The sequence below is a fragment of the Lithobates pipiens genome, unplaced genomic scaffold (genome assembly GCF_037356315.1).
Source record: "Lithobates pipiens isolate NorthernLeopardFrog02 unplaced genomic scaffold, aLitPip1_a1.2 Scaffold_18, whole genome shotgun sequence".
Classification (NCBI taxonomy): Eukaryota; Metazoa; Chordata; class Amphibia; order Anura; family Ranidae; genus Lithobates; species Lithobates pipiens.
Window position 1 is genome coordinate 312,013,713 of NW_027507758.1, and position 22,867 is coordinate 312,036,579.

Here is a 22,867-nt window from a genome sequence, read left to right on the forward strand (position 1 = left end):
AAAAAATGGAATGGTTTTTACTGACCTGAACCTGCGCTCTATTTGTTTTTCCTTACTCTGAGGCTAGTCTCCCAAGATGGCTGTGTATATCGTGCATCCAATGTACAGTTGATCCCAACTTCTAGCACCACCATCCCTCCCCCTCATCTGCTCTTATCCCCGGGACAAGATCTCCATTTTATTGGACTGTTCTGACCCCCTACTGAGTCCATAGGTTTTTGTACCTTTTTGTCTACATCCCACAAGTACACAGACTAGCACTACAACTTATTTTCAATATAATTACTTTATAAACTGACATAACAAATCACACATTCTAAACCCCCCCCAAAATTGAGTGCACTGGACCTTGTTTCACAGCACCCTGTTGTGGAGACCAGAACCGGCAATTGGTATAGGCTTAAAGCAATCCTTTCCCTTGTTTATACATATGCTCGCCTCCTTTTTTCTCACTCTTGTTCCTCCATTCAGCTACTGCTACCATGAAAAACCCCTGGGTAAGCCCTAAACCAACTTGGAGCTTATACAAGGCTATGTGATCTCTCCATGACCTCATGTAACAGTACTGGACCAATGGCTAACAAAGGACAGAATTAGGAATAGACTTGAAAAACGTAACATTAATAAGTCACTGGAACCAGATGGCTTGCACCAGAGGGTCCTTCGGGTACTCAGTCAAGTAATTGCCAGACCATTGTTCCTAATTTTTAAGAACAGTCTACTGACTGGTATGGTAACAGCTGATTGCAGAAAAGCCAATGTAGCACCAATATTTAAAAAAAAAAAATGGCCAAAATACACCAGTTAGCCTAACATCAATAGTATGCAAGTCGATTTGGCTCTACTCACACCTTGTCAGTGCAAGTAGAGGAAAAGCAAATAAACTGCACTTCCTGGTTACCATGTGATCAGCTGTGATTGGACATGGTAAAGAGCCTATGTCATAGGCTCTTTACTGGGCTCAAAAATGCAGTGACACACCACACCACCGATCACTGCGCGCCCCAGTGGGAGTGTGTTAGCAGCCTTATCCTGCTTGAGGTCATACGAAGCCCATTTGGGATACACAATAACTTTCCGGCCGTCGTTCTGCTATATGGCGGGCGGGAAGTGGTTTAACAAAAAAACTGGCAATTTTAGCAAAGAAATCTGAGTGGGTACTTTACTGACATTCAGTGTGTTCTTTAGTGGTACTTTAAAATAAGGTGAAATGCATGGTAAGAGGTTTTTATGAACACTAAATGCTATAATCATTTAATGAGGTTGAGAATCACTGCTAATAGTGAAAATATTATTTCTGTACAGAAGAGATTCATGAAGAATCATTCTTGCCAAACCAATCTATTATCCTTCTATGAGGTGCTGAGCTGCCATCGAGATAAAGGAAGGCCTGTAGACGTAGGGTATCTGGACTTTGCAAAAGCATTTGACACAGTTCCCCTAAACGTTTACTGTACAAAATAAGGTTGGTTGGCATGGACCATAGGGTGAGTACATGGATTGAAAACTAGCTACAAGGGTGAGTTCAGAGGGTAGTGATAAAGGGGGAATAGTCAGGGGTGGAAAGTGGGGTCCCCCAGGGTTCTGCCCTGGGACCAATCCTATTTAATTTGTTCATAAACTACCTGGAGAATGGGATAAACAGTTCAATCTCTATATTTGCGGATGACACTAAGCTAAGCAGGGCAATAACTTCCCCGCAGGATGTGGAAACCTTGCAAGTAGATCTGAACAAATTAATGAGGTGGGCAATTACATTGCAAATGAGGTTTAATGTGGAAAAATGTAAAATAATGCATTTGGGTGGCAAAAATATGAATGCAATCTATACACTGGGGGGAGAACCTCTGGGGGAATCTAGGATGGAAAAGGACCTGGGGGACCTAGTAGATGATGGGTTTGGCAATGGAATGCGATGCCAAGCTGCTGCTAACAAAGCAATATTTGCATACATTAAAAAGGGGATCAACTCCAGAATAAAACGATAATTTTGCCGCTCTACAAGACTTTGGTCCGGCCTCACCTGGCGTATGCTGTCCAGTTCTGGGCACCAGTCATCGGAAGGATGTACTGGAAATGGAGAGAGTACAGAGAAGGGCAACAAAACTAATAAATGGACTGATGGACCTTGGTTATGAGGAAAGGTTACGAGCACTGAACTTCTCTTCTCCAGAGAGAATATGATTTCAATTTTATAAATGCTGTACTGGTGACCCCACGATAGGGATAAAACTTTTCCACGGAAGAGAGTTTAAAAAGACACGTGCCTACACATTAAAATGAGAAGAAAAGAGGTGTAACCTTAAACTGTGTAGAGGGTTCTTTACTGTAAAAGCGGCAAGGATATGGAATTCCCTTCCACAGGCAGTGGTTTCAGCAGGGAGCATAGATTGTTTCAAAAAACTATTAGATAAGCACCCGAACGGCCGCAACATACAGGGATATACAATGTAATAATGACATATAATCACACATATAGGTTGGACTTGTGTCTTTTTTTTCAACCGCAACTGCTATGTAACTTTTTATTCAATGGTGCCAGCCCTGTGACATGATCACCCTTATCCGCTGAACAGAGTAGCAAGAGGAAAGATAAGATGTGGGGGCAACCAGAGTGTGGTTGTATTTATACCAGAGGCTAATAGTTCTAGTAGAGGCTAATGCGACTTCTAGTGTTTTCTGACTTGATTTTATAGACAGAGGGCAATATTTGTATTAAATGTGACATAGGAGTAATTTGCAGAGCTATACATCCTGTAATGCTGCTTGTACATTCGTTCTGTGGGGATGTTGACAACATCTAATGTTAATAGACTATTTTCTTTCCAGATAGGATGTTTGACAAATTGATATGCGTTTTTTTTTTTTTTAAATACAACCCCTAGTGTAGTAGATTTCAAACTTGGAACCAAGAATCTGGTATGTCATTGGTTTGGAACTGAAGTGCCATTGTTCTGGTAAAAAAAATAAAATAAATGAATTCCAGTTGAGCATGCTCAAAAAAATAAACCTGGGGACTTAATAAATGAGAATTGAAGGTGGGAGGTTTAACTAGTTCTGTACTTTGCTTATAGTATTGATCCAATATTATTTGTTTTGTGATAGTGAACACACTATTGCATGTCTGTGAGGCCTGTAGAATTTATATTAAAGCTGACCTAGCATTAAAATGCATGAAAAGTCCACTTTTAATGACAGTTTCTCCCCTTGAACACAATGCAGAAAGCTCATTCTGCATATGCCATCAGAGAGGTGCAATGATATTGCCAGTGTCTTTACAAAATGGGGTATTTTTTAAGTAAAACGATTCCCAGTGGAACACATACTGAGCCAATTATAACCATTGTGAGGGTATCAAGCCCTTATAGAGAAAGTACCAACATCCCTTGCTTAACTACAACAATCATAGTAGACCAACATGTGACTTTATGTGGATGTAGTCCACAAAAGAAATCGGTTGTCCCCCCCCCCCCCCCCCCCCCCCCCATAGTCATATGTGCATAATCTATGTCTGAACATAGGAGGATAATAGAATGTAATATATTTATGGTGTATAATCATTACATTTATACCAGCATGTGCATTTTCGAGGATGATATTATTTTATGGAAAACAAACCTAAAAACTTTTTCAATAAGATAATGCTGTGAATGGGTACCTGTAGCAACTCATATTGGTCTACAATGGTGGTTGTAATACTTTGGAAGGCCAACTACACCTTCTGCCATCAAAGTGTCACAAGATCCAACAGAGAAGTTGAAGAGGAGCTAAACTCTGAAAGCTGTGCTCAGAAAAGGGTAGGTAGTACGCAAAGGATTTGTCTCCCTGCAGCTGATGTTTTTTTTCCATTACTGACTTTGCCTTGTTCTGAATAGTCTATCTATGTTGAGATGGCCATCTTAGTAGAGGCAGGACATCGCTTCCTTATGCCTCCAGTAAAGAGATCCGTGAGTACAACAGAAGAGAAATCGCCAAATCTCATGGGAGTAGCAGTCAGAAGCACAGTGCCCCAGATCTCACATTGCTGCTTTACAGCTCTGAACCTCTAAGCCTAGGAGTGCCTAGGCGCCCTTGCATCCCAGAATGTGTACTGCTATTATTCTAGAATAATTAATGACAAAGGGTACTATTTCTATATACTGCATAAGTAAAAAAAATTTCAGATCTTTCCCATAACGTAGCAAATTTTCACTTTCTGATTTTCGGGTCCACTTTTAATGATATATGTAAACCCAATCACTAAAATCTTGTAAAAGATGTCTAAAAGTATTTTTAGACTTGCAGCTTTCATTCAAATAATACTGACGTAATCCTGTTAAAGTGGAAGTAAACCCTCCTATCGTTTTCAGCTAAGGAAACTGCCATCTTAGCCTCTGTTTATCTTCAACTGCTATGTTGCTGCACATGTGATCAGTTATGACAGCAGCCAGTGTGACAGTTAGCATTACCAGCATGCTGGGAAGGTAACTTTTTTGAAACTGTTAGATCCCTTTCACACTGGGGCGTTTTTTAGGCGTTTTTTAGGCGTTTTTCAGGCGCTTTAGCGTTAAATAAGCGCTTGAAAGAAGCCTCATCTGCAGTCCCAATGTGAAAGCCCAAGTGCTTTAAGAACCCTTTCACAATGTCAGCGCCTGAAAAACGCTCGTAAAGCGCCGCTTAAACTAGCAGCGCTTTACCAGCGTTTTTCGAGCGTTATTGGTGCGCTTTTAACCCCTGTTAGTGGCCAAATAAAGGGTTAAAAGCGCCCACAAAACGCTGCTGCCAATAGCGTTTTTCTGGCGTTTTACAGGTGCTTCCCATTGATTTCAATGGGAAGGGGCGCTTTAGGAGCGTTGTATTCACCGTTCCAAAAGCGCTGCAAAGAAGCTGCTTGCAGGACTTTTTTTTGACGCCCTGCCTGCGCAGCGCCTTGGTGTGAAAGCACTCGGGCTTTTACATTGGGATTGCAGTTGCAGCTTCTTTCAGGCGCTTTTTTTAACGCTGAAGCGCCTGAAAAACGCCCCAGTATGAAAGGGTTCTCGGTGTGAAAGCACTCGGGCTTTTACATTGGGATTGCAGTTGCGGCTTCTTTCAGGCGCTTTTTTTTCCGCTAACGCGCATGAAAAACGCCCCAGTGTGAAAGGGGTCTTAAATAAATGGATTTACTTCTGCTGTAACCCTGCCAGGATGGTCCTTCTTCAGATGCTTCCTGTTATATCTACTTTTTATAATCAGCACAAGGAATGGTACTTAAGTTAGGTTAAATGTTTCCTTCGTGCTTCTGGCTGTTAACAGTTTAAATCCAAAGTCCTGTGCCTCTCTACCCCAATACCCCCGCAGCTGTAATCTTCCGCTGCTGCAGGGGTAATACGATTGGCTGGACCTGTCATAGGCATTCATCAAGAGTGCAGACTATGCCTGTCCTTTCTGCCCCCTCTCCCATTCATAGAAGATGGATGTACTATAGCTTCCAACAGTGAAAAACTATCTAGGACTGGAGGAGATGGCCCTTTCATTCATCTGCCTGGCCTCCATTCATAGAGCATTCTTTGTTGCTGAAAGGTTCTATAAATGGAAGAGGGGGTAGAAATGGTGGGCATAGTCTGTATTCTTGACAAGTAACAGGTCCAGCCAATCATATTACCCTGTAGCACTGGAAGACTATGGCTGTGGGGGTATGGGGGGGGAGGGGGAATTAGAGGACTTTGGATTTCAACAAAAGGAGAGCAGCCAGCAGCACAAGGGAAACCACATTGACTATAACCTCTTCCCGCCCGCCCTATAGCCGAATGACAGCCGTAGAGCGGGCGCTTTAGTCCGGGAGGCCGTCCCTGGACGTCCTGTTGTTTACTTCCGCAATGCACGCTGCCGCGGGCACGCATCGGGGAAGTTATGTGTTGGCAGTGTCTCCCGGAGACAGGCAAACACAGATCGCTGTAAACGGCCAATCACAGCGGCCATTTACAGCCTGATCAGCGTGTCCAATGTGAGATGATCTCATATGTAAACATATGAGATCATCTCTCAGCGCCGCTCTCCCTCCTCGCACAGACAGCGTGAACGGCTGCAGCAGCTGTAAGTGTAAAAGAAAAAAAAAAGTGCCATCCTGCCCCAGTGCCATCCACCCCAGTGCTACCTGCCCCCAGTGCCACCTGTTAGTGCTATCTGTGCCCAGTGCCACCTGTTGTCAGTGCCATTTGTCCCCAGTGCCATCTGTCATCAGTGCCACATAGTGCCATTTGTCATCAGTGCCACCTGTCAGTGTCACGTGCCATCTGTTGTCAGTGTCACGTGTCATCAATGCCACTTATCAGTGCCATCTGTCATCAGTGTCACGCGTCATCGGTGGCACGTATTAGTGCCATCTGTCATCGGTGGCACGTATTAGTGCCATCTGTCATCGGTGGCACGTATTAGTGCCATCTGTCATCAGTGCCACATATTAGTGCCATCTGTCATCAGTGCCACGTGTCATTGTCCTGGTGCTCCAGGGCCTTCAAAAGTGTAATATGTAGTCAACAAGTTAGATGTGTAATTTATGCTCCTAGAACATGTGACGGCACTCCCTGCATGTTGGGCCTCTCTTATGTGGCCAGGCTGTGAAAAAGTCCCACACATGTGGTATTGTAATACTCAAGAGGAGTAGCAGAATTTTTTGGGGGTGTCATTTGTGGTATACACATGCTATGTGAGAGAAATAACCTATTACAATGACAATTTTGTGGAAAAAAATAAAAAAAATGAAAAATCTTAATTTTGCAAAGAATTGTGGGAAAAAAATGACAACATCAAAAAGCTCACCATGCCTCTTACTAAATACCTTGGAATGTCTACTTTCCAAAAAGGGGTCATGTGGGGGGTATTTGTACTTTCCTGACTTGTTCGGGTCACAAGAAGTGAGATAGGCCACCAGTACATCAGATGTGATCAATTTTGTGCGATTCGCACCACAGCTTGTAGACTCTCTAACTTTCACAAAGACCAAATAATATCCACTAATTTGGGTTATTTTTACCAAAGATATGTAGCAGTATAAATTGTGGCCAAAATTTATGAAGAAAAATTAATAATTTGCATAATTCTGTCACAGAAACAAAGAAATATGCGTTTTTTTTCAAAATTTCTGGTCTTTTTTTTCATTTATAGCGCAAAAAATAAAAACCCCAGAGGTGATCAAATACCACCAAAAGAAAGCTCTATTTGTGGGAAAAAAAGGACAAAAAATTAATTTGGGTACAGTGTTGCATGAGTAATTGTCATTCAAAGTGTGAGAGCACCGAAAGCTGAAAATTGGTCTGGGCAGGAGGGGGGTTTAAGTGCCCAGTAAGCAAGTGGTTAAGTACCGTCCCTTGTGCTGATTTGTAAATAAACTTAGGTTTGAAGATTTCTGCATTAATATCAGACTAGTGATGTGAACTGTTGGGAATTATAAAGTATACAACAAAACTAGCAAAGGCCACTCATAACCGCCAACCAGAATTATTCTTTCTATCACATGGCTTCTGAACTGTGTCATTACGCATTGCAATTCCTAACTAAATAGGCCTTGTATATGATTAGACCACATTATAATATTCATGCAAATAAATAAAAAAATGAGACTTACCCTATCCAGGGAATGTTGTCATTTTGGAAAGATAAATATGAGCCATGTTGACAAAGCAGACAATCTTTATTTACTACTCTACAAATAATACACTAGAAATGATGGCAGCTGTTCTGTATTTTATAATTGGAACCGTCTGTTTTAGTGACTCTACCTTAGTAACAATGTTAACTCCAAGATGGATACATGAACAAAATTAGACTGATATTATTTGTATATAATCAAATTATCTGATATTAAGGGACTGAGAACTAAGGAAGTACTGATCATTTATTACAGATTGTATCCTTTATAGAAATTTTCTTCCAAATGTATCGCCTTGATTTGAATATATAGAATTATAATAACTATAATAATCTAGAATGGAAAAGGACCTGGGGGTCCTAGTATATGATAGGCTCAGCAATGGCATGTATTGCCAAGCTGCTGCTAACAAAGCAAACAGAATATTGGCATACATTAAAAAGGGGATCAACTCCAGAGAAAAATGATAATTCTCCCACTCTACAAGACTTTGGTCCAGCCTCACCTGGAGTATGCTGTCCAGTTCTGGGCCTCAGTCCTCAGGAAGGATGTACTGGAAATGGAGCGAGTACAAAGAAGGGCAACAAAGCTAATAAAAAGACTAGAGGATATTAGTTATGAAGAAATATTGTGAGCACTGATCTTATTCTCCCTGGAGAAGAGACGCTTGAGATGCAGGATATGTACTACTGAAGCTGTTAATCGGCAATGGGCGGTTGTTAAGTGGTTAAGAAATAGAAGTCTACCATCTGACCCATGAAATTGTCCTGCATGACATTCAGGAACTGGTGACCCTTAGACGAATGCATGTTTCCCTCCACCTAGTCTATGTCTGAATACAGTGGGGATCGAAAGTTTGGGCACCCCAGGTAAAAATGTGTATTAATGTGCATAACGAAGCCAAGGAAAAATGGAAAAATCTCCAACTGGCATCAAATTACAGATTAGACATTCTTATAATATGTAAAAAAAAGTTAGATTTTATTTCCATCATTTACACTTTCAAAATTACAGAAAACAAAAAAATGGTGTCTGCAAAAGTTTGGCAGACACCATTTTTTTGTTTTTGTTTTTTTGTTTGAGCTTTGGGTGGAGATACTTGAAGCCGTGAGGTGGATGAGAGCTATACAGTGGAGAGCTGTTGCTGCTGAGATCATGGAGATTTATCATGCTGCACTAATAATTGTGAGGTTAACAATTTTTGGTAAGCAGTTTGCACAGGTGGAGGGGGTGACACACATGGAGGTGCATGGCAATTTCTATAGATTTTACAGCATCAGCCTGCCTTTGATTATATAGACTATGGATGGACTTTTTAAATTTGTATATATTTTATGCACAGGAGGACTTTTTTTTTGATTATTTGCACAAGTTTGTATAATCATTTATGAACGTCTGTATGAGTTTATTCATGCGCATGAGCACTTTGGGGCAATATTAACAAATTATTTTATTTGGTTGTATGTTGTACACATATTTTTAATTCAGATATTTTTGGATGCAGCAGTCTCTATAATCATTCAGACTCAGAGTGCAGGTTGACACTTTCCACGTAGTTTCTGTTTTTTAAACATAGATCCATGCTCAAAAAATGTATAAATGATATATTAACAATAGAGTTGATGGAACACTTGGTCTTTTTTCTGATGTCACTCTTCTGTATTTCTATGTTAAAACAGCCCTTTCCTGGTCCTCCATTGCAGCATACATGTGATAGAGCTCCGCCTCGACTCCTCCCTTCAGGACTAGGGAATAGCATAAATTAAAGGCATAGGCCCTCCCCCAACATTCCCCTTTTTTTTCTCATACCTCTGGAACTCGTGAAGAGTAGCAGTACGTCCATACCTCTGCCATCGGCGGTGTCCGCCGGGTTCAGCCCCTCCCGTGCGCAGTCCCTGTTCTTGGGCCGCTATTAGTGCTAATAAGACTGGGAACCCCTTGTGTGGATCTTTTGGGGTCTTGTAGAGTTTCCTCACAGGAATGCATTCTGCTGGTGCTTCAAGAACAAACGAATGTTGGTGGATGCAGCGGGAGGATCAGCTTCCTTAGTTTCCTTGGTCTCTTCACATCATAAGTCTTCCAGGAGATCTCGGTTTCAAAGACATTGTTGCTCTCCTTCACCCCCATCTCAAGGGTCAAGCAAGAAGTGCTTGGCATGTGGCGCTGTTCCCTATCCCTGATAAATTGGTCTGTAAGGACTGCCTCAGGGACTATGCAGCCAACCGAGAACTAGAACTAGATCTTTCTCAGAACTTGTGGCCATAATTCCCAGCCATCCAACTTCTCAGGCTGTTCAGGCACAAGGCCTTGACCTCGACACTCCGGGTCCTTCGGGCAGTAACCTGCTACCTACATGATGTAGGATTCCACATCATTTAAGGATCCCCTGGACAGACAAATTGATCTGGATCTCAGGTGCAGCTATCTAGCTGCAGGGGCGGCAAGGTCTGTTTCCAACGCTATTAGGTCATGGATGGAAAACATAGAAGCAGCCTTCCACTAAGATAAATAAAATAAGCAAGGATTCCACACTTAGGAGTGAGATGAACTGCTGCCTCCCTAAAACAAACTTCATAAAGTGAAATCTACAATAAAATGTACAAAGAGAGGGAAATGTTGCTGTTCTATGCAAAAGTAAATAATGGGTAAAGGTAAAACTCCCACATTTGGTATATCAGGGGTAATGGAATGCGATACAATGGAGAATTATCCCAAACGTAGGTGAGAAGCTGGGTAAACCAAGTGTATGGGCTAGTGTAATAAATCCATCAAAAAACACAGTAAATAAAATAATGTGATGTAAAAAATAGTGTGTAACTGATAATAGGGTATGAGTACCCAGTTACTGTGCAAACAACATAATCAAATGCAGAGAACAAATCAAAAATCCAATAGATGTGCAAAAATATATAATGGTGTGGTGTATAACTGATACTAAGTTATAACCCAATTAATGTGCAAACAATATATGCAAAAAAAAGTATTATAATCAAAAGTCCAATAGATGTGCAAGGAGCACAAATTAATGTCCATATGCCAGAAAAAAATAAAAATAAAAAATGACTGGTGCAAACCCAAAAATATAAATGGTGACAGTCTGTTTGAAATTCCAGTGCCAAAAATAAAAGTGACTTTACATGCTCCCCTCTCGTAATTGCACTCATCAGAGTGCCTTACCCCTGCAGGGGTGAAAGGTGTATGAATGAGATATACTCCTATCCCTACTAGACCAATCCCGGGGTATATCCTCCTCCACAACCTGGTACAGCCGATCGGGTCTCCGCATAGAGTCCTGGCCCCTCCTAGTCCCTCCTGAGTAGCGTAACACGGGGTATATGCAAGCTATTAGTGAAAACACTAATGCTATTTCTCCTTTCTCCACTGCAAGCTGTGGACATTGGGCTATCCACCATGTAATTTAGCAGAAAAAATGGACCACCGTTAAAAAGAAATATTATATTCATAAAAAATATATAAAGGCAAAAGCCTGGTAAAACAGGGTGGGGAGCTCCAATGCTCCAGCAGCCATGCAAGGTAAAACAAGATACTCTTGGGGCCTGAATGGCGTGCGTTCCACAGACCGCGCTGAGAGAAACCAGAAGTAGTATGTACCAAGAGTCTCGCATTACGTGTTTCATCATAAGACGTCGCCTGAGGCTCCAAGATGTCCCCAAGGACGATATATAATCAAAGATCTGGAGGAGCTTAAGTTGGCGGCGGATTTTGTGGGTGAAGCAGCCATTGACACGGTCCGCTGTTCGGCTAACTCAATGCTACATTCGGTCATGGCAAAAGGGCCCTATGGCTAAAACCCTGGACTGCTGATCTTGCATCAAAACAAAATTGGTGCAAGATTCCTTTTGATGGCAAATACCTCTTCGGCAAGAAGCTTGATAAAGCAATTTCTTGAGAAACGGGGGAAATCCGGCTTGCTTCTTCAGGACAGGTAGGTCCAGAGAACAAGAAATTATTTATCTCGCCTCCGACAATCAAACTCGACCAGCCGGCGCAGTTATACTGTGGCAGAATGGCACAGGCAGGCGAATTATTAGTAAAATAAATAAATAAATAAATGCTATAAAGCTATCCCCTATTTTGTAGATGCTATAACTTTTGCGCAAACAAATCAATATATGCTTATTCTGATTTTTATTACCAAAATTATGTAGAAGAATACATATCGGCCTAAACTGAGAAAAAATGAGCTTTTTTAAAAAAATGGGGATATTTATTATACCAAAAAGTACAAAATATCATGTTTTTTTTCAAAATTGTTGCTTTTTTTTTTTCATAGCACAAAAAATAAAAACCACAGAGATTATCAAATATCACCAAAAGAAAGCTCTATTTGTGGGAAAAAAAGGATGTCAATTTTGTTTGGGTACGACGTTGCCCGACCACGCAATTGTCTGTTAAAGCGATGCAGTGCCGAATCACAAAAAGTGCTCTGGTCAGGAAGGGGGTAAAATCTTCCGGGGCTGAAGCGGTTAAAGATAATAAAAGATCCTGGCAAAGCACTCAGTCATCTTTTCTGGGCGCCAGAAGGAACAAGACCCTCACCGTTCCCCAGGAGGGGATGGAGATTTTTTGACACCAGAAGGGCAGAGACGCCCCCCGTAGGAGCTCGACTAAAATGTTTCTTCAGTCTGGGCTGCCAGATGCCAGAACCCAAGGGTCCTAGCAACAATTTGGTACGGACATTTCTGGACCTTTTATCATCAGCCTCTTCACACATACATCAAATAAGCCCAGATAACGATATCCTCAGAGAAAGCTCTGGCCTTAAATCAGTTTTATGAATTCTCTACAGCATCAAGGGGCAGCAGTACCTGTCCCTCCATCGGAACGATTTACAGGTTTATATTCCACCCTCTTCCTGGTACAGAAGAAAACAGGTGACTGGAGGCCTGTAATAGATTTGAAGAGACTCAACAGATACATTCATATTGAGAGTTCCAAGATGGGGTCGCTGCAGACAATCATTCAAGTCATACAACCAAGAGATTGGTTGATATCAATAGACCTGCAGGACGCTTACCTTCCATATTCTACCATCTTTTCAAGGGTTTGCAGTCAGTCATGTCCACCTGCAATTCCAGGCTCTACCTTTCGGGCTGTGCACCTCCCCTCGTTTTTTTACGAAGGTGTAAATATCTGTCCTGGCCCCTCTAAGAGAGAAGAGGATTAAGAATTTATCACTATCTAGACGATATCCTCTTATTATCCAACAACCCGGATTAATTTATAGCCCACAGAGAAATACTTCTGCAATTATTATCAGAACTGGGGGTGATTAGGGAATCACCAAAAGAGCCAGCTGATACCAACACAACAAATGATTTACCTAGGGGCAATGTTTCGATAAAGGTCTGGCCATAGTCTCTTTACCTCAAACAAAGATGGAGGGCATCATTCAAAAAATGTTATAGACAATACGAAAGTCCCATTTATCAGCTTCACAATGTCTGAGCCTTATAGGGACGATGTCTTCTTGTATTTCTCTGGTCCCATGGGCTCACTGGCATCTGAGGCACTTCAAGACAGGATTCCTAGCACAATGGAAAAAGCAACATCTATCTCAGACAATTCTGTTGTTGACCCCAATGTCCTGGAGCCTGCACTGGTGGACCAAGCCAGAGAATCTCTCCCAGTCTCACCTTTTGGGTTCCCACTCATGGACCATAATTACGTCAGACGTGAGTGGTCAGGGGTGGGTTGTCCATTGCAGAGAGGTCAGGATCCAGGGGAGATGATCCTTTCCAACCAAAGGGATAGTGTCCAATATATTGGAAATCAGAGCAGCTTTTCAAGCCTTTACCTCGTTTGCACCCCAAATCAAGGAACAGAGGACGCTTCTGCTGCAAAGCTGCAGTTTCATATCTTCAGAAACAAGGGAGCGCCCACAGCAAAACGCTTCTAAAGGAAGTGGAACCTATAATGCTCAGAGCTGAAAGGAACCTGGGGGACCTCAGAGCAATATATCTCCCAGCAAAATGAACACAGAGGCAGACATCTTATTGAGGAGATTTGGGGACAACGAGTGGTCACTCCACCACATGGCGTTCAACCAAATTTTCCATCTATGGCAGACCCTTCAGGTGGACCTATTTGCTACCCAGGATAATACCAAGCTCACATGTGGAGGGAGTAGATACGCTATCATGTCCTTGGAACCTCAAGGCGCCTTATGCCTTTCCTCCTCGTCCACTCATCTCATAAGTTCTCCTAATGCCGTGTACACACGACTGGACTTTTCGACAGCAAAGTTCCGATGGAACAAATCCGTCAGACAATTTGATCGTGTGTGGGCTTCATCTGACCTTTTCTGTCGAAAAATCTGACGGACTTTAGAAAAAGAACATGTTTCAAGTCTTTCCGCTGGAACTCTGCCGGAACCAGTTACTATAGAGAAAACCGCTCATCTGTATGCAGGTCCGACGGACCCACAACGACGCAAGGGCAGCTATAGGCTACTGGCTATTGAACTTCCTTTTTCTAGTCCCGTCGTACGTCATCATGTTAAACGATCGGACTTTGGTGTGATCCTGTGTAGGCAAGTTCATTTCAGCAGAACTCATTCAGTACTCCGTCGAAAAGTCAGTCGAAAAGTCCATCAGAGGTCATTCCAACGGAATGTCCAGTCGTGTGTACGCGGCATTAGACTCCTAAGGGAACCAGTCCAAATACTAGCAGTATTACCTTATTGGCCGAAGAGGCCTTGGTTCCCCCTAGCCATGCACCTCAGTGTGAATCCTCCTAACAAAATTCCCCCCTTCCCGCAGTTGTTGACCTAGGGCAGGCTGATCCATCCAGATCCACAAAAACTGGATCTTCGTATATGGAGGTTGAAAGGAGGAGGTTTGAGATGTTAGGATGTTCCCAAGAAGTCATATTCACCCTCCTGAAAGCCGGAAAGCCAACAACTTACGCAATATATGTGAAGATTTGTTACAAGTTCTTATCTTACGCCACAGAAAAGGAGTTTGATCCAGTCTCTCCCGTCACTGCTAATATCTTGAGTTTTCTTCAAACTAAATTTGGGTCTCAGCCAGAGAGTCTTAACCACTTCAGCCCCGGAGGATTTTGCTGGCCAAAGACCAGAGCATTTTTTGCGATTCAGCACTGCGTCGCTTTAACTGACAATTTCAAGGTCGTGCGACGTTGCTCCCAAACAAAATTGACGTCCTTTTTTCCCCACAAATAGAGCTTTCTTTTGGTGGTATTTGATCACCTCTGTGGTTTTTATTTTTTGCACTATAAACAAAAAAAAGAGTGACAATTTTGAAAAAAAAACGCATTCTTTTTTACTTTTTGCTATGATAAATCTCCCCAGAAAATATATAAAAAAAAAATTTTTCCCTCAGTTTAGGCACATATTTTTGGTTAAAAAAAACACAATAAGCATTTATTGATTGGTTTGCGCAAAAGTTTTAGCGTCTACAAAAAGGGGATCGTTTTATGGAATTTTTTTTTTTACTAGTAATGGCGGTGATCAGCAATTTTTATTGTGACTGCGACATTATGGCGGACACTTTTGGCGCTATTTTGGGACCATTCACATTTATACAGCGATTAGTGCGATTAAACATGCACTGATTATTGTGTATATGTGACTGGCAGTGAAGGGGTTAACACTAGGTGGCGCTGTAGGGGTTAAGTGTGCCCTAGGGAGTGATTCTAACTGTGGGGGGGCTGGGCTGTGTGTGACACATCACTGATCAGCGCTCCCGATTACAGGGACAGCTGATCAGTGACACTGTCACTAGGCAGAATGGGGAGATACTTGTTTACATCAGCATCTCCCCGTTCTTCCTCTCCGTGAGGCGATCGCGGGTATGCTCGCGGACATCGAGTCTGCGGGACCAGCTGTCGGACTCACGGAGCTCGCGGCGGGCACACGCGTGATTTTGCGTAGCGGAGTCAGCCTGCCACAGTAAAACTGCGGCGGCTGGTCTGCAAGCGGTTAAAATACAAGTGTCGGCAATCTCTGCAGCAATCAACACAAGGTGGGCAGAAGATCCTCTAGTGGTTACATTCCTCAGGGGTATACTGAAGATGGGCCCCCCAAGCAGGCGTTCCTTTCTGAAGAGGGACCTTCCTCTAATAGTGGAAGTCTTATCCACTCACCCATTCGTGCTGGTAGATTAAATCCCAATTTGGAATCTAATCTTGAAAACAACCTTTCTCCTGGCTATCACAACTGGCAGGAGGATTTCGGAACTTCACTCCCTGGGAGTGGGATATGAACATATATCCTTTTTTCTGACAGGGTAGAATTTCGCCCTCTCCAAGGGTTCACACCTACAGTCACCACAACGTCACATCTATTGGAACCATGGCCAGTACCGGTCTTTTCCGACCCAGAATCAAACTCCTGTCATGAGTTAGATATCTTCAAAGTCCGCAGGGCCTACTTGGAAGCCACAGTGAATCTTAGGAACTCTGAAAGACTTTTCATCATCATCCCATGGGGCAAAAATAGAGGAAGGGAAGCTTCCCCCAGAACCTTGGCGTCCTGGGTTGTCAAGTTAATATGAAAAGCTTTCAGGATGAAGAAATTGGAACCTCCGGCACAGGGGAATGCTCACTCAATGAGAGCGGTATTAGCATCTTGGGCAGCGAGGGCTAATGTTTCTCTTGGAACAGTATGCAGTGTACCCTTGGTATTCTATATTACAAAGAATGTTGGGGGAGGAGCTATGCCTTTAATATATGCTATTCAGTAGTCCTGCAGCAGGAGTTGAGGCGGAGCTCTATCACATGTATGCAGCCATGAATAGGCACCAGGAAAGGAAAATTACTGTAAGTCTCAGTTTTTCCTACCAGATAATGTATATTAAATTAAATGGATACCAACTAAACCAGTAAAATGCTTGGTCTCCTCTCCTATTGATCCTGTGGTGGTGCTCCCTTACATCATTTTGTGATGGCTGGACTGCAGGCTTTACTCATGGAATTAAGTTTCTTCATGAAGTCTTATGAGAGTAAGAGTGAGTGGACTTTTATATTTACTATGGTCTTCTGTTTAATGGGTTCCTAGCAATATAGGTGACGTGCAAGCCATATAGTTGTGGTCTTGGTTGTCCCTTTGTGTTAGGTTAAATCCACCTTTGGACCTTTGAATACTTGGAGTGTCAAGGGCTCTTCGAAAATGTTAATATACTATTCACGGTTTGGCTATATCATCCCAACATCCTGGATTAAGTTTATACCACCATCTTGCCATCTTGCCTAGAAGAGCATGTCAGCAAAGGGTCTATGAATTGTTTGCTTCTGAGGATTGCCTACTTTTTAGGCAATGCATGAAGTTGTTGATGGGCCCTTTCTTTGATTGATCTGGAAGTTCATATTGCAGTGCCTCCATTGATTATTTGGATGACATTTATATATATATGATTCAGTGTTTCACAGCTGTCTCCATTCATTCTACGGTCAATGATATTCTCTATATACTGTAAGTATCTAAGGAACTTCTGTATCTTCAGAGAGCACCACCACTGTTGTGTGATTAATAAACCCACTCTTCATCTTTTATGATATGTATAACACATTTATTACTAGTTAATGTATATGTCTGTGCTTTAGTATGTATCTATGCACCTTATCTATTAGAAGGATCAATTAGGATGAATGTTATTTTAATATGTGTTTTGTGTCTTTAAAGCTATGTTATAAATAAAAACATATTTTGTTAAGCAGTTGGTTGTATATATAGATTTATTTTTTTGTTTGTTTGTTATTTTTTTTTCATTATGTACTTCTACTCCATGACAGCCCTGCAAAGTGGATATTTTTAAATAGTGGCTTTTAGAGTCTTTCTACTTTGGGCTCCAGTTGTAGTTTTGGGAAAAAAATTCTATTAAAAGGATCAATTAGGGTGGAGTTTATTTTTAACAGGTATATATGTTTTTAAGACCTTTTTGTGTCCTTAATGCTATTCTATAAATAAAAAGATATTTTGTTAGGCATTTGGTTGTATATAGATTTTTTTGTTGTTTTCTTATATACTTCAACTCCCATGATAGCACTCCAAAGTGGATATTTTTAAATACTGGTTTCTAGAGTTTTTCCACTTTGGGCTCTGGTTGTAGTTTTGGGGAAAAATATCTCTATTAGAAGGATAAATTATTGTGGAGTTTATTTTTAAGAGGCATACCTATGTTTTTAAGATCTCTTTTGTGTCTTTAAATCTATTCTATAAATTAAAAATATATTTTGTTAAGCAGTTGGTTGTATATAGATTTTTTTTTCTTCTGTCAACTTCTGTGATAGGCCTGCAAAGTGGGTGTTTTTAACCACTTTACCACTGGGCACTTAAACCCCATTCCTAACCAGACCAATTTTCACTTTTCGGTGCTCTCACATTTTGAATGACAATTACTCAGTCATACATCACTGTACCTATATGACATTTTTTGTCCTTTTTTTCACACAAATCAAGCTTTCTTTTCGTGGTATTTAATCACCGCTGTCTTTTTAAATTTTTGAGCTATAAAAAAAGACCGAAAATTCTGTAAAAATTTTTTTTTTCTTTGTTTCTGTTTTAAATTTTTTACCCTTTTTTGGAGAGTAGACATTCCAAGGTATTTAGTAAGAGGCATGGTGAGTTTTTTGAGGTTGTAATTTTTTCCCACAATTCAATTGCAAAATCAAGATTCTTTTTCTTTTTTTTTTTCACACAAAATTGTTATATTAGCAGGTTATTTCTCACACACAGCATATGCATAGCACAAATTACACCCCAAAACACATTCTACTACTACTACTCCTGAGTATGCGATACCACATGTGTGAGACTTTTACACAGCATGGCCCATACAGAGGCCCAACATGCAGGGAGCACCATCAGGCTTTCTTGAAGCATAAATTACACATTTAATTTCTTGACTACCTCTTACACTATTGAAGGAGCACCTGGAGCACCAGGACAGTGGAAACGACCCCATTTTGGAACGAAAACAACCCGACGTTTAATCTATGAGGCATAGTGAGTCTTTTGAACATGTCATTTTTTCTACAAGTTTTTGAAAAATGTGTAAAGAAAATTAAAACACATTTTTTTTTTGCACAAAGTTGTCCATTTATACAATATTTCTAACACATAGCATGTACATACCAAAAATTACACCCCAAAATAGATTCTCCTACTCCTCCTGAGTACGGCGATACCACATATGTGTGACTTTTACACAGCCTGGCTACATAAAGAGGCCCAACATGCAGGCAGTACCATCAGGTGTTCTAGGGGCAAACGTTTGAAATCTGATTTGACTACCTATTACACTTTTGTGAGGCACTGTTTAGTGGCATGGAGGTAGAATGGATGAGAATGAATGGGGATGGGTGAGCTGTGGTTGGGCATGGCTGAGTATGGATGGGATGACTGAGCATGAGTGAGTACGGCCGAGTATGGCTGGGTACGGCAGAGTATGGCTGGGTAAGGCTGAGTTTGGCTGACTATGGCTAAATATGGCTGGGTATGGATGTAGGTGGATTGAATGGCTGAGTATGGATGGATGGATGGATGAGTATGGATGGATGGATGAGTATTGCTGAGTATGGATGGATGGCTGAGCATGGATGGATTGCTTGATGAGTATTACATCATGGTTGGCTGAGCATGGATGGATGGCTGGATGAGGCTACAATGCGAACAGATCAGCGATGTGGACTGGATCTGTAGTGCTGCACCGGTTCTCTCCCCCTCTCCACTCACACTGTACCGATCGGTACAAAGAGGGGAGAGAGGAACCGGACATGATGCCGGTTTGTTTACAAGTGATTGCGTGGTAAACAGCTGCTGTCAGCGGGCATTTACTGTGATCCGTGACCGGGCGGTCACAGGTATTCCCAGGTGCATGCCCCAGGAGGCGGGATTCTGTGAGGACGTCAATGTACACCCTCCCAGAGTTATCGAGCCGCGCTGTAGCCGTCATTCTTTAAAAAGTTTATTTGAAGGATCAATTAGGGTGGAGTTTATTTTTTAACAGGAATACCTTTGTTTTTAAGATCTGTTTTGTGTCTTTAAAGCTATTCTATAAATAAAAATATATTTTGTTAAACAGTTGGTTGTATATAGATTTTTGTATTATTTTATACACTTCAGCTCCTATGATAGCCCTGCAAAGTGGATATTTTTAAGTAGTGGTTTCTAGAGTTGTTTGCACTATGGGCTCCAGTTGTAATTTGGGGGAAAAAAATCTTCCTATTTTTCTATATATGTATGGTGTTTTTTGATTCAGGGCTTTGACATCTGTTCTCAAAGATTTTTTTGTGGAGGTTAAATTAAATGGAACTTCTCACTGTGCTACATTTCTGCATGACTTTATTTCTTGTGAAGAAGCCTAAATTGAAGTATTGAAACTCTCTCTTCACTGGCATTAGTAATATGCCAGACTGAAAAACTATGCAGTGCTGTGCTGACACCAAAGGCACCAGCAATGGCAGCATGAGTAGATCTTGCAAGAAATACAACTCCTGCACTCACCGAGGAACACCTTGTTTTCTGGATAGGAAACCTAAAACTGGCTAACTTTAGGGGTTATTTACAAAAGGCAAGTCCACTTTGCACTGCAAGTGCACTTGGAAGTGCAGTCGCTCTAAATCTAAGGGGTAGATCTGAAATGAGTGGAAGCTCTGCTGATTTTATCATCTAATCATGTGCAAGCTAAAATGCTGTTTTTTATTTTCCTTGCATGTCCCCCTCCGATCTACAGTGACTTTACTTCCAAGTGCACTTTCAAGTGCACTTTCAAGTGCACTTGCAGTGCAAAGTGGATTTTCCTTTGGTAAATAACCCCCCTTGTGTTGAAGTGAATGTAGCAGGGGAGAACTCTACATAACAGTTATTATACTTTTTGACTGCCACTGCTCCACATCTTTATGAAAACCAAGTCACTCAATATGAGCAACCAATCAAATATGGCCTCAGCCATATTCACTAATCCCTCAAATGAGATGATTCATAAATTCCTCAAATGCATGTTATCAGTATCACTAGCACAAGTAACATGTTTTTTTATTACTTTTTTTGTATTACTTAAAGTGATTGTAAAGCTAAGTTTAAAAAAACAAAACAAACAAACATGGTATATTTACCTCCCCTGCGCAGTTAGTTTTGCACAGAGTGGCCCCAATTCTTGAATTCTGGGGTCCCCCCGGTGGCGCTGGTAGTTCCTCCCAGCATCGTATAACCCCCTAGGGCTGTAAACCCTTTGTGTTTTTTCACCTTAATGCATAGGATGCATTAAGGTGAAAAAACACAAGGGTTTACAACCCCTTTAACATTTCTTAATTTTTACTCCTTTATATTTATTTTTTAAAATTAAATGTACTGCTATAATAGCTGCTACTTTAACATAGTTTTAAACTGTTCTTTTGTACTATAATGCAGGTTTTTTTTATACATTTTTATACCGCATATGGTCATTGATTAATGTAAAATACCATGTCTACAATGTGTACAAAGCCCATGGTATAGTAATCTTTACATACCTGTAATTGAAGCTTTCATTTGGTACTGCTATAGTTTTGTTCAGCTTGTAAAACACTTTACACCAATGTCTTGTAGAGAGGCATAGTGTCCCTTCTTCTAATCAGTCATGTTCCAAGTAGACAATGGTGGCCTGCCTACCACATTCTGCTATGGAATATAATTTTCACTGCTTTAATAAGCAAAGCCATTTTATGTTTTTTTTTTCTTGAACAATGGTAGCAGCATGTAATCCCTGAGTAATCATTATCAAATTAAAGTATTTTTCTTTTACATGCTTATATTACATTGAAGTCTTTATTGTAGAGAAACACAAATAGCCTACATTCCAAGAACTCGGGAACAAAAACATCATGTGCCAAGCACAGTGTTAAAGTGTTCTATAGAAACTGATAAACATCTCCAATCTCAATGATTATTTAGATGGATGTCGCTTGAGGTAAAACCATACAATAGGTAATAACATTATTATCAGGGCATTGATTGTAGCATTTTATTTGTAGCCAAGAAGAATCGTACAGTATAGCAATGCAACATAGCAACTTCTGGGATACTAGCAGCTTTTTTGTGGACAAAGATTGCTGTAGGAAGCTGGGCCTGGTTATGCAATAATAAAGATATGTTTTTTTTTCCCTAATTCCTGCACTTTAATGGTGTATGCTTATAAAATGACCAACACACAGTTCATTGCAATGTGCCATCGGGTTTACTTAAAGCTGAAGATTATTCTGATTATATTTTGGCTTCCATGGTTCTTCCTCTCTCACCTCATAAACACTCTAATACAATGTTTAAATACATTCTTTCCTTTTGCTGCAATACATACTTTTATTTAGATCCAGTGATGTCATAACTGGGTCTCTGTGCTTATCTCACAATGCAATCAGATCACAGCTGGTGGGAGGGGCCAGAAAGGTTCTGCATATTGCTTCCTGAAATCATCACAGTATCCAGATTCAGAACAGCTCTTAAGAGACCTCAGCTTTGATACAAGGAGTGGGTTGGCTCATGAGAAGAGTTATGCAAATATAAAAATGCCTTGATGGGTGAATGTTTGCAGGAGTGGGCATTCCAAACCAGACTACATTTGCATACAGACCACTCTAGGTTATGCTCACATTTGATGCTGATCCTCCATGACTGAAAAAAAAAAAATTTGATAAATTGGGGGGCTGGGATCTTCAGGCTGGGGAGGAAAGCGCTAGATGATGCCAGAAATTAGGCTGTCTGACTTTCTGCAGCTTCTAATATACATGCTCAAAACATGCAGTAAAATCAGAATAAGCCATTTCGGTACAGGAGAAGAGTTTGTACAACTGTGCAAGACTTAAAGTTAGGGTGGAGTTCAACTTTAGGATGGAATAAAAAGAGAGTTCTGGTATTGGACCTTTACAGCACTGAAGCCAAGCACGATAGCTGGAGAATAATATTCCATTTCCAGAAGAAAGATCTTGTTACTGATATGCATTAAGGTGTTTATGTTCTACTCAACACTGATTTTTCCATGATGGATAAAAATTACATCTTACACACGAGCGGATTTTCCGTCGGAAAAAACTTGGATGGTTTGGATTCTGCTCAAGCTTGGCTTGCATACACACGGTCACACAAAAGTTCTCTGAACTTTCAACTGTCAAGAACACGTTGACGTCCAACACTATGACGAGCCGAGAAAATTAAGTTCAATGCTTCCTAGCATGCGTCAAATTGTTTGCGCGCATGCATTGGAATTTTGCTCATCGGAATTGGTACAGACGATCGGAACT